We start from the raw sequence: 12,129 nt of genomic DNA, 5'->3' as shown, positions 1-12,129 counted from the left end.
TTTTTTTCATCCTTGCTCTTTGTGAGTTTTCGAATGTAACTCTTGATTTATTTTCTTTCAGCATAGTGGAGAGCTGAATTTTTCAATAAATTGCCCTTTTTGAGTAAAAGAAAAAAATGAGTAGCCTAACTTTCTAAGAGCATCTCCAACAGTGGGTGCTACAAATCCTACGTGGAGTTTTTATTTAGATCCTTATTTGTGGAGTTGTATATATGTAGCAAAAAGAATAATGTTTTTCTACTAAACCATCTCTACTAGTGTGGGGTCTTAGTTTTAGTTTTAGGATTTTTTTTTTTTTTGATAAAGATAAAAGTGATTCATATTTTCCTATTGGTTTAGATAATTTTATTTTAAAATAATAGTCAAAAAGATGACATGAAGGTCATTCCCAAGGTCTAAATAAGACTTTCTCTAAGACCTTCATATTTATTTTGCTACCCATCCTTCCTACTTTAGAGGACCTACTGTTGGAGAAGATTTTAATTAAATGGGGGTCTAAAATCCTATGTGTCAAAAAAAATAAAACTCCAACCCGCTGTTGGAGATGCTCTAAAGGATAAAATTTGGGACTAAGTGTTAATTTCTGCAGTTAGTTAACTTAATTTATTTCAAATTGGATTATTTAACTTTATATTAACTTGTTAAAAAACCTCATCACTGTAATAAAAAAAAGGTGGTGTTTGACTCTTAGATTGGAGAGTCATTAGATGGTCAAGATCTATCAGGGAGGGTCATCCTGCGGTCGGAATCATCCAGATGGATTTTTGACTTGGACGGTCAGGAAATTTCAGTAACGTTACGGAGTCTACAAACACTAAACCCGGAAGAAAGAAGTTTGATTCAGTCTTTCTCTTACTTTGCTCTCAGTTCTCAGTTCGATTGTTTCATCTTATTCACCGCATATGAGTTGATGTTGAATCAAAGAGGGGTTCATGGTTCTTTGCTTGAAAGAAGTTGTTATAACCATCAATACTATTGGAGGAGCAGTTATCGGGGCTTTCTTTTATAACCCTTTCTTTCGCTAATATCAAATCAAGTTGGATTGCATGAAGCCATCGACTATCTTGATCTCTAAATTAGTTTGGTGATATAATTTGAGAAATTGGTAATTGGGATTCTGAATTTTCTAGGTTAACAGGGTGTTAGTCCACGAGTGAGTTGGAGGGAGTTTAATGTATTTTGAATCTTGGGGATTTTGAGGGAGTGTAAGAAAGTATTGAGAGTTTGAGAGAGTTTGGTGTGTTGAGTGTAGGGAGTTTGAGAGACTCTCCCAAAATCTCTACTTTTTTGAGAGATTTGGAGTGAGGCAAAAATACACTATAAACTCCCTAGAACTCCTCAGAACTCCCAAAAAAACAAACTCCCTATCATTCTAATTTTTACCACTAACAGGGAGTTTAAGAGTTTCTTTCAAACTCCCCCACGACTAACGGGGTTTTCTAGGGAGTTGGAAAGACTCTTCTAAACTCTCCCACGATTAACGGGGATTTTAAGAGACTTCCTCAAACTCCCTCACGACTAATGGGAAAAAACACAACTACACCCAACTCCCCCAACTCCGTTGAGGACTAACAACCCGTAAAATCCTCAAATTGAAAAGGTATCGATATCGAAATCCATTACTAAGTCATTCCTTTGTATATCTTATAATAAGATAGTGAGATTTCTGCAATTTATGATATTAGGTTTGGGAAGAGTTATTGTTTCAATTACGTTCAATTAGTATGCATTACCAGATTGCAATCTGTTTCACAAGAAATTCCCTTATTGTTGTGTTACAAGCCAGCATATAGGATATGTAAGATTGTTGCAATTTAGGATTTAAGGTTTGGGCAGAGTTAGGGTTTTCTGGATTTGTCAATTTCTAGGGTTCATCTTATCAAGCATATCTTCCAGTTTCTCACTTTACCGACGTTTCTCTTTTTCTGCTGCTACTGTTCTTCTCCTCTCTCTCTCTCGCAGATACTCTAGATGTTTGAAAATCTGTTTTGGTTCCTGCGGTTTGTGTGCTTGCTGTTTTCCTGAGATTCAGGAGCAAGGTTTAATCAAAAATAAGGTGCAGAGAAAAGGAATTAGAAGGTAAACGTGTTGAAACCCTAGAATTTTTGAATCTGTATTTGTTTATTTTTCCTCTTTTTTATTGATGTTGCTTATTTTTTGCAGGAAATTTTTTAATCAAAAATATGGTGCAGAGGAAAGGAATTAGAAGGTAAACATGTTGAAATCCTAGAATTTTTGAATCTGTATTTGTTTATTTTTCCTCTTTTTGACTGATGTTGCTTTTTGCAGGAAATTTAAGAGGAAAAGTTTATTTTTTCTGAAGTACCTGTTTGTGTTGAGTTACTGATGCCCCGTATTTAATTTTGTCTCTTCATATTGATTTCCAATTGATGTTGAATAACTCAGCAGTGGTATATGTTTCCAGTAAATTTAAGAGGCAAAGATTCGTAATGCGTAGGAAAGCATGTGAACATGTGGAAACCCTACAAGTTTTAAATCTGTAAAAAAAATTATCCACTTTTTGTTCGGCGTAGGCAGATTGACCCGACTTTTTCTTTTTATCTTCGTTACTCCTTGGTGCTTACTTATCAGACATTGCTAGCAAGGTACACCAATCCTCATTCTTATTCTTAAGAATTGCAATTGACTGGTAATATAAATTTTTTTTCGCTTTACGTGAAATCCATACGAAACAAGAAAATACCTTTTATTTACTAAGATTTAACTGTTTTGTTAGCATGTGTATATAGATACGAATGAATGATAAACTGTTCAATATCTTTAATGTCTTGGTGCCACTGCGATTTTTAGTTCACATATATTGTTGTATGTAATTGGAAATAGGAATGCCATAGTAGGAGATCACTAATTATGTGTTGTGTATTCCCTTAGCTTTATTACAAATATGAATTCACCGAAACTGGAGACATATCTAAGAGAAATAGAACAATCTGAGAAGTAGAAATTGGGAATGCCATATGGTATATGAATGATGATTTACTTCTCTTGCTGTTGCAGCCTATAAGAATTCATCAATTGTACTCTGTATTTTTGGTGGGGTTTTTCCTCCATCACTTCATTTAACTATTTTCTATACACAAAGCGTTTTGTGGTGAAGGTGATCTTAGTGACCATATATGTCTTAGGATTAAAGCTGTCCATATGTGTACAGTGCGGCAAGTCAGCGGAAATAGTGCAGAGTTAGGCTATGATTACATGCAGATACATGTAAATCCATATTTCTCCAAGTTCATTGCCAGCTGTTCAATACAGTGCCGAATTAGACTATAATTACAGGCAAGTAGGGTGGGTGATGCTTTAAAAAGACCAGGGCCGCACAGATATTTTCATATGTTTTTGGTCGTTGGATGCAGATCTGTGTCAGATAAAATCCGTTTTCTCTTTCCACCTCTATTTTTTTTCTTCTTTTTTTGATAGGGAAGACAGAGCGAAAGATGGTTCCCTCCTACCCTAACAGTGGCAATTGTCTGTGAAGATTAGAGATGTGAAGATTAGATGTGGCAAAGCATATAATAAAGATTGTAGAGACTCAAGCAGAGACCAAACTCATGTTTTGCACCACTATTATTAGAGCACCATGCACGATATACCCCACATTGAATGACTACAATGATATGTCTTATTGTCTTTCACTCCAAGATCAGGCCAATGTTTATTTTATCTTCCTGAAATGTTTTTGACTTCTCTTTTGCTCATATATGCTTTGTTTAAATGGTTTATAGGATATTTTCCTTGGTTTCTGCACATCATCAAATATCATATTTAGGCTCATGTAATATTTGTGCAGATTTGCATTCTTTCAATTTCAGAGTATGTTTAAAGATGACCAAATTGATTAAAGATGTGGAAGCTTGGCGTGAAGAGAGAGGGTCCAGAGGGTGTATCAGTAGCAGCAATAGTAATGTCCAGCAATCAAAATAATAAAGTTTGGCAAGTAGCACAGTTGTATAAGTTGCATTCCAAAATTTTGGTGGATCAAAGATGTGTAAGTTTCCCTAAACTGAGCACTTGAATCTTTTGTTTATATGCTTCTTCTACTGTATAGCAGTTTTGGGTTCTCTAAGAATGCGCCTTCACACTAATTATCCTTATTACTTCGATAACAACGTTTCTTATTGATCAAATTGAAGTTTTTTCTCTATAATTTAAGTCAGTATAAACACTCTTGAATAATCTGTTGGCACATTTTATGTGCTCAGCTGATGCTTTATAAAGTTAATATTATTCCTAATAGGAAGTTGAATTAACTCTGGGAAGCATCAGCTGAGCATGGATGAGTAAGAATAATGAAGACTCCGAGGTGGAAATCACGTTTACAGTGAATATTATTCCTAATAAAAACTCATCCCTCAAAATGTTTGAAAATGTGCTGACTACTCTCTTTGCTTGGCGCAGATAAACTCATCCCTCAAAACGTTTACAGTGAATATCACTTATAAATAGATATATATTTTGTGCAATATATGGTGGCCTAGGATACTCTATTTCGATGAAGTAATTGCCATAAATGAATGTATATTTTGCATAAGCACTTCGTGTGCAAGATCTTTTTGGACAAGTTGGCTCTTAAAGCTATTAAACTTCTTAGATGTGTTTTTCCAAGTTAGTTTTGCTAACTTCTGTTGCATAGTGGAATTGAACCATAACAGTTGCTTAATGGAATTGAACCATAATAGTGTAAAACAATATTGTACCACTAATGTTAAGTGGTATAACTTTAATTTGTCGTTAACTTGGAAAGGACCTATTGCAATTTGAAGTGCGGTGCACATCTTTATACTTAAATATTTGCTTATTTAATGGCTGCCAGACGATGGACAAATGCTTAGAAAGGATACTGTTAACTAATTACGCAGCATTAATTAGTCCTTAGCTAATGAATCAGTGTAAAAGATTTAGTTCTTAAACTAAATCTTTTATCTTAATCCAAAAGTTGTGGTAAAGAAGAGGGCGGTGCTTGCAGGTGGATATGTGGTTATTTAGGTGTTCGGTTATAAGACTTGCTGTCATTAATTGTTTATGCTAGCGATCTGGCTACATATATGCTAAAGAACCAAAGATGTAAAGAACATTTTGGCAACGTATGATCCATGCTTCAATTTTATTTTGCACACTCAGTTTCTTCCGAAATTTGGTAGCAGTTTCATTCTTGATTATTTGGGCCATCCATAATGGCTCGGCAACTATGACCTGACTAACTAATTTATTATTAGTCACAAATTGGTTTATTTCATCCCTTTATACTATATTATGATCGCTAATTTTGTTCTGATTATCCGATTTGTTGTATTTTATGCAAGTTGCATATTAAAAGCAAGCAATCCAACACCACCACCACTAATTGCAGGGTCTTACATGGATAGAACATAATTAATGAAGTAGCAAGAAGAGAAGAGACCTTCTTGAGGCTGTAAAGGTTGAAAGTCGTCACTCTACGGTTTTTGTTTGTAACATTGATTCTAAATCTCGCGACTTTGATAATCCATTGTAAAAATCACCCTTATTGTTCTTCTTTGTTAATTCAGAATTCTATTTGGTATTTTTCTTTGATCCAATTAGTGCCGGTTATGCTTCCTTTCTCATGTATGAAATAGCTATAGAATGGTGAATTTTGAGATCTGGCAGCTTTTTGAGTATGAATTTTGTCTAAGAGATTGAAGTGTTTAGGATTCGAATCTGAGATGTTTTGTAGTTTTAAAGTAAAAGTTGATATTAAGGTTTTGCGTATATCAGAGAAATGGACGCTGTAACAGGCAATCATGTCAGGAGAAGATACTCAGAGCAGTAACCAAGGATTGATACTGCTGCTTAACTATTCTTATTCTCATGTATTACGTTACTGTCTACAATATCATCTAAAGGACTTGCATATGATAGAAGAAACATATAGAAAAAGACAATGAGCTGCGGAAGATGAGCTAGAGCTTTTTCATGTGAAGCAGGATTTTGAGTCTTTGGTGGTAAGCTGGGAGTGTATGGTGCCAGAACAAACTGAAACCGACGGGCATCTCATGTTAAATCTGTCGACTTCTATTTTTCAAGGACTTAGCCTGGCGTGAAACTGAATTGACAAGAGCCAGATGTAGAGTTTGAATGAGCTAAATCTGGATTTGTTGGCTAAATCTCTAAACGGTATAGAGACAGGAAAGCAGAAGGTATTAATGGTATTAATGGTCATGATATGCGGAAACTCTGCTCCTTCCTATCTATTCTTTTTCTTTTTTATCCATTTTTCTGAGAGTTTTCTATTAGGGCATGGCTCTGTTCGTGTAGGTAATGTGTTGTCCATGAATATTGACAACCCCATACAACAACTTGGTGGAATAGTTTCAAAATACCAGAAAAAACGTATCATTGTAACCATTTTATTGTGATCGTGATCATGGTTGAATCTCCGTGAAATAAATTTTATTCGTGGGTCCCTAGATAGCTTTGTGGTGTGATGCTGCTGCTCTAGCGTAAATATGGGTGCTTCAGAATTTTCTAAACCTTGCACAGAGGTGTAACTCATCCAGGTATGGAGTGATTCAAAGGTGACTGTAAGATTTATATAATTCCCTTTATGTATAAAAGTAACAAATTAGCGAGGCTGGATGCTTGCATTTATAACTGGTGAGCATGCTTGCATTTATAACTTTGCATGCTCAACAGTTAGCAACAACGATTCACCTGCTGTTGCACTCATTGGATTTCCTGAATAGGTAAAAGAAATTTCTTGATATTTTGATATGGCTTGAAAATATTAGTTCATGGTAGATTATATAGATATTTTGATTGAGCTCATTATTCCTTTCCGGTTGTCTCTTCGAATTCTTATTGTTTCTAACGCGAAAAAACATCTATTTCGGGTCTTTACTAACGGTTCTTATAAGAATCTCTTCAAATTTTAGGACGATGATCACTATTGTGTAGATTTACGTATAATTTGGTATTTTAATTAGATTTGGGTTTGTGGGTTAGGCTCAATTTGAGTGTATGATTTATCTTTTTCATGAGTTTCATGTAATTGGTAGGTTTGAGTGCAAATAGTGCAAATAAGCTTGATCCAGGCCCCTCTGCAGATTCTTCCTTTAGTTGGTATTGTATTCACAAAAATTGTATTGATTCTAACCTAAAACGTAGACATATGCATTAGGAGGTTGCACTGTTTATTCATTAACATAAATACTCATACTCATTGTAAGACTGAACCTCCTAATTCCAAATCACAGGTTAAACTCTTTTTTTTTAAACTTGCTCTGTGCAGATGACATGGCATATTATAAACCTAGAATGTAAACTAATGCCCTCACAAATGAGGTAAGAACATTGCTTCCAGGTGAAAATTCTACACTGTCAGCTTGGAAATGGATGAATGATGTAAACTATTATTTAGAGGATATAGGACTCTAGCAGTTAAAGGTACACTCATTTGATGTACACATGCAACAACTGAACTTGATTTAACCTTTGATGATGGTCTATTGTAGGAGGAAAGACAAGGGGCTTTGATGCAATTGACGCTGCTCTAAAAAGGGATAGTGATTGCATCTCCTGATTAATTTCCTAGAGACGTTCTTGCATTTGTCCACGGGGAAATACTCCAAGATGACAGGGTCTATGGACGAGCATTACCGGGTACTGGAGGTCCAAGTCCCCATTCAGGTTAATACCTGTAAGTTTCAAGGGGGAGAAAATGGATGATTACTGCCCATCAATATACAATGTTGGTGCAAGCATATCACTCTTTCATCATGAATAATGAATCTGTGTAGGCTTTCGTCTTCAATTATATTAACTTATAGGTTGATGTCCAGGTATATGATTGTGTGCACGATACCGGATCGTTAATATAATTGCTCAATTTCAAAATTTCCAGGAAACCCTTGATATATTTGTTGACATATCTTATTCAGGCGATGGTGTTATTATTCAGTAGATCGATCCTTTAAAACGTTGGGGGGAATATACAATGTCACTAACAAGATGAGCAATGGTGAAAATGATCTACAAAATAATAACGTCATAGCCTTGATATAGGATTTTATGGCAGTTGATGGAAACATTTTGTTGCATCAAAGGGCTTTTGGTCAATGAGTACAAAATAATAACGTCATAGCCTTGGATTATGTCTTGGTCTTCCTGTTGATTTTGGTATTCGTTTTTGCAGATGTGAGGTGTAGACTACATCGTCTAAGCTCATTTGGTTGAAATTTTCTACTGATTGTCATAATACTAATTGAACACCCTCATCTACCTGTAGAAAGGCAACCATCCATTTATGTTTGTGTAGTTATATTAAATTGGTCAATGAGTCAATGCTAAATGGATGTTCCTCTTTGGGTGATAGAACCACTGCGTTAATCAAGGACCAGTGGTTGAACAAGGATCAAAAGGAATCCCTACACGAAGTGGTGAAGGGTGGGTTACTAATCCTGATTTTTCATAGGTTTATACCAGGCGGTTCATATAATTCATTGGTTTTATTTTGCAGGATTTTTGTTGTTTAAGTATAATAATCAGTATCATGTTCGCGTTTTCAGAGTTTACTCCCCTCTGGATGGTGACAGTCTGGCCTGAGGTGATGTTAGGTTTTCCGACAGGTTAATGTAAACAGGGAAAATCAGTCAAGATCCTGAGCATCTGTTAGGGGTAAGTATATATACCTCGGTTTCGAGTTATATTCTTTGCCACAATTCCTTTGGGAAGCAGCAGAAAAACAAAATTAAAGTCGTATAAAGCGCAATGTGAAATATCTCAGTGTTTCATTACTGAAGCAGTCTTGCAGACCGATTCCATATACATCTGCATATAACCATGCACGAATATTTGTTTACGATATCATATTTGATTGTTTTCAACTTTCAATGTATTTTTTAATGATTAATTTTTGTGTTGATTTTGTAGGTGAAGAGGCTAATTTGTACAATGTGTGTCTCATCAAATTTGATTCATTTTTTGAGGTAATCTCTTCTCTCTTTGATTTATGTAATATGCATTGCTATAAAGAGATACAAATTGGTTCCCTGTTAATAACGGTATGAATCTCAATCCTAGGCTGTGTAGTGGAAGACTTAAGGTTAACATGTTTTGACTATTATGTTTAATGGTGTAATACTACTTATTTGTGATTCATTGGTTTTGTATGTTACTTTACTCTAAAAATTGAACTTAGAAATTTTAGGATTATAATAGCATAACCAGGAAATTTTGGTACAAATTTATTCTTCGTTTGTTCATTGTAACCCATGTGTCAAAGATTTCGTTTTGTTTGCTAGATTGCCTTTAATTTTTTTTAATTTTGGCATGTTTAATTTCTTTTAGAACAAAGTTTCATGGTTCAAAACGGTGCAACCATGAATATGAATCTGTGGCACAATGGTAGTGTGTCTGACATCAAGTTAGAAGGTTGTGTGTTCAATTCACACCAGATTCAGTCCTCTATAGTAATCATTTTTGTATCCTTTATCCTAACTTACAAGTAGTAAAAACGTACCAAGTTTGCACATAGAATTGGCATTGATGATTGAATTGTGTTACACCAGATGAATAACGCACTAAGTATTCGTGCCACCACCAGTATTAACAAGTATATTACATCTTTTATAGATGAGGGAAACCTTCTTTTAGCTTTGTGAATGGGTCACTAATCACAAGAGACCACAAATTCTCTGATATTAGCTACTTCCATACACCTAATTCTCTCATTACATGATTTTGCATTTGATTCACTAACCTGTGTACTTTTAACACTCAAGTTTTAAACGATTTAAGTGCTGGGAGTCTACTTTCTATACTGTTTGGAATCAGATCTTTGAGATGCGGAGCAGGAAGAAAAGGGAGAAATGAAATAATCTCCGCAGAACCCAGTTCCCTGTTTTGCACATTGTGGTAAGTCGGCAAGGTAAAATACAAGTCAGAAAATTCTACTGAAATTCTGTTTTCTTATTTGTAGGTTACCTTAATGCAGGTCTATCCAAGCTACTGAAATCTCCAAGTGATGCTCAACTGGAACAAGGCTCCTATCAGAGCGTACGACAATGAGGAGGTTACTCAGATATTCAGGTACAGAAATGAGGAAGTTATCATGGACATAACACATACTATAAAGGAAAGAGATTGCTTTGATCAGCTATCTATGTGTTGCTCTGCAATAAGTTAGGAGTTCCCTTTTCCTCGATTTTTTGCCATGCAAGTGGTCGTCTTTTAATGACTGGTTGAAACCTATTATGGACATTTTTGACTGGAGTTCACCCTTGCACTTGGTTCCAGAAGTCTGGATTTCAAAAAGGTGGAGATTATGGGAAAGCGCATAACTACTTTCAACAACCTCAAACCGTGCGTTTTAGTGTACTTTTCCTTTTCATGGTTAATTTTGTGCGAAGTCTGCAATAGCCGATATCAATAGTTGCCTACTATAATACCAAATTGCAAAGTTTACTATAAAGGTGATGTTTGAAAACTGGAAAAAGAAAAAAAAAACTGATGAAGAGGTAAGCATTACACAACCTAACATGCATCCGCATTAGTAATTTCATTATCCCATTGGCGATGTTATCACATTGCCTTCAAGAAGCCATAATATGTCTCGAAAACCATACCAGAATTGGGTTAACTGTCAAATATGTAAAATGGAACATTTCTTGCTTGGTCCTAAGCGCATAAGGTTATTTATAGGAGGGTCCAACCGGATTTTATTCTTATCCTAGGGTCCAAAGTTTTTTGAAAACATGGAAATGACTAATATACCCTACTGGTTAAATATGTGTGAAATAACATACTTCTACCAAATCGAGATTTTACTTATCGGGAGGTTCAAATTTAATTAAAACATATAAAATACCACAAATTTGAGTACATATCTGCTAAATTTGTGTTACAAATTTGAGTACATATCTGCCACCATGCTTAAAATTTGAGTACATATTTGCTGCACTTTTTACAAATCAGCAGTAAGCTCGTATTCGTAACGAGCACCAGATTCTTGCTCAGTTTGGGGCATTTGATATTGACTCTGACTTGATACCTGTGAGCTCTCTGGTATAGCCTACATGGAAACAAAATGGTTTAAGAGATCACAAGCAACATTATATAGAACGACAAGTTGTACAATTACTTCATCCTTTACCTGCTGGTTCTCCCACTGTGGATGGAATGAAATTGCAGGCCCTGACTGAAGTTGGCCAACATGAGGTTGAGGAATGTGCGTGTTGGCTGATGTTACAGAGGGTGGAGCACCTTGCTGCTGCATAACAAAGGGATGCAGCGCAGCAACCTGTCCAAGCAGACCGTAGACACCAATTCCAAACAGGGACGAAGGAACAATATGAACTCCAGGAACTTGATCTTGCTGTTGATGAGAAAGGGGAAAGTTAAAATTTTCTACCCATGCCAACATAAATTGATGATACTGAGTTGGGACGTAACAACAGGCAAATTTATCCAACAATTAATTTTGTTCATCACATGTAATGTGTTAATCATGACTGTCAAAGCTCCAGAACTGAAAATGCAAGTGCAGGCAAATATCTGCCATTAACGTTTACAACTGTGATGTTGGAGAGCATTCAAAAAAGGCATCGTTGAACCTACCTTAACTGATCCATTGCCAGTTGAAGCAACAGCCTGAAAATCCTCAACGTTCCCGTTTAGGTAGGCACTAGTATTACCGTTTCGAGGGGAATCCCCATTTACACTGATCTGGTTCCCTTTGTTTTGTGTATGTGCTAATGCCTCCTTAGTTTTTGAAGCTGCACGAACCAAAAGAAGTAGCAAAATTGTGAATAAAACAGAATTAGAAGAAGTTTATATCAGTTTGACATATACGTACTGCAGAGTCATGAACTAAAAACTGAACTTCATGTCAAAGAAGTGGCCAAACTCAATTGCATGACAAGAATAGGTGACATAACTATGAAAAATAAGAGGATCGAAACATATATTATAGTATTTTGTATATGTACTGACGGATAAGACTAAAAAATGAGACAAAGCACATCCAAATAGCATTTCCTATCAGTATGCGACATATGTACTGAAGATTCATGAACAACAAATCAACTGCATGACAAGAATAGGTAATAGATCTATGAAAAATAAGAGGATCGAAACAAATATTACAGTATTTCG

The 12,129-nt window shown here is 35.5% G+C and overlaps 3 long non-coding RNA genes across 5 annotated transcripts; all 3 read left to right on the top strand.

Moving 5' to 3' along the window:
• Positions 1-1,532: 1,532 nt before the first annotated feature.
• Positions 1,533-5,596, top strand: LOC113312196. Of its 3 annotated transcripts, none has more exons than XR_003341646.1 (3): positions 1,533-1,600; positions 1,963-2,079; positions 2,164-5,596. It is a non-coding gene; the product is annotated as an uncharacterized LOC113312196 (long non-coding RNA). The 3 variants fall into 3 exon arrangements; XR_003341647.1 differs by lacking the exon at positions 1,533-1,600 and having other exon boundaries at positions 1,627-2,079; positions 2,164-4,006; positions 4,417-5,596; XR_003341645.1 differs by lacking the exon at positions 1,533-1,600 and having other exon boundaries at positions 1,627-2,079.
• A 371-nt stretch (positions 5,597-5,967) lies between these two features.
• LOC113312197 lies at positions 5,968-7,974 on the top strand. Its single transcript, XR_003341648.1, has 4 exons — positions 5,968-6,176; positions 6,295-6,536; positions 7,268-7,320; positions 7,491-7,974. It is a non-coding gene; the product is annotated as an uncharacterized LOC113312197 (long non-coding RNA).
• A 574-nt stretch (positions 7,975-8,548) lies between these two features.
• On the top strand, positions 8,549-10,234 carry LOC113309437. The gene is made up of 4 exons (XR_003340600.1): positions 8,549-8,652; positions 8,908-8,963; positions 9,811-9,891; positions 9,971-10,234. It is a non-coding gene; the product is annotated as an uncharacterized LOC113309437 (long non-coding RNA).
• Positions 10,235-12,129: the final 1,895 nt, after the last annotated feature.

The sequence above is a fragment of the Papaver somniferum genome, chromosome 9 (genome assembly GCF_003573695.1).
Source record: "Papaver somniferum cultivar HN1 chromosome 9, ASM357369v1, whole genome shotgun sequence".
NCBI classification, from domain to species: domain Eukaryota; kingdom Viridiplantae; phylum Streptophyta; class Magnoliopsida; order Ranunculales; family Papaveraceae; genus Papaver; species Papaver somniferum.
The sequence above is the reverse complement of the archived record's forward strand: the minus strand, read 5'-3'. Positions and strand labels throughout refer to the sequence as shown.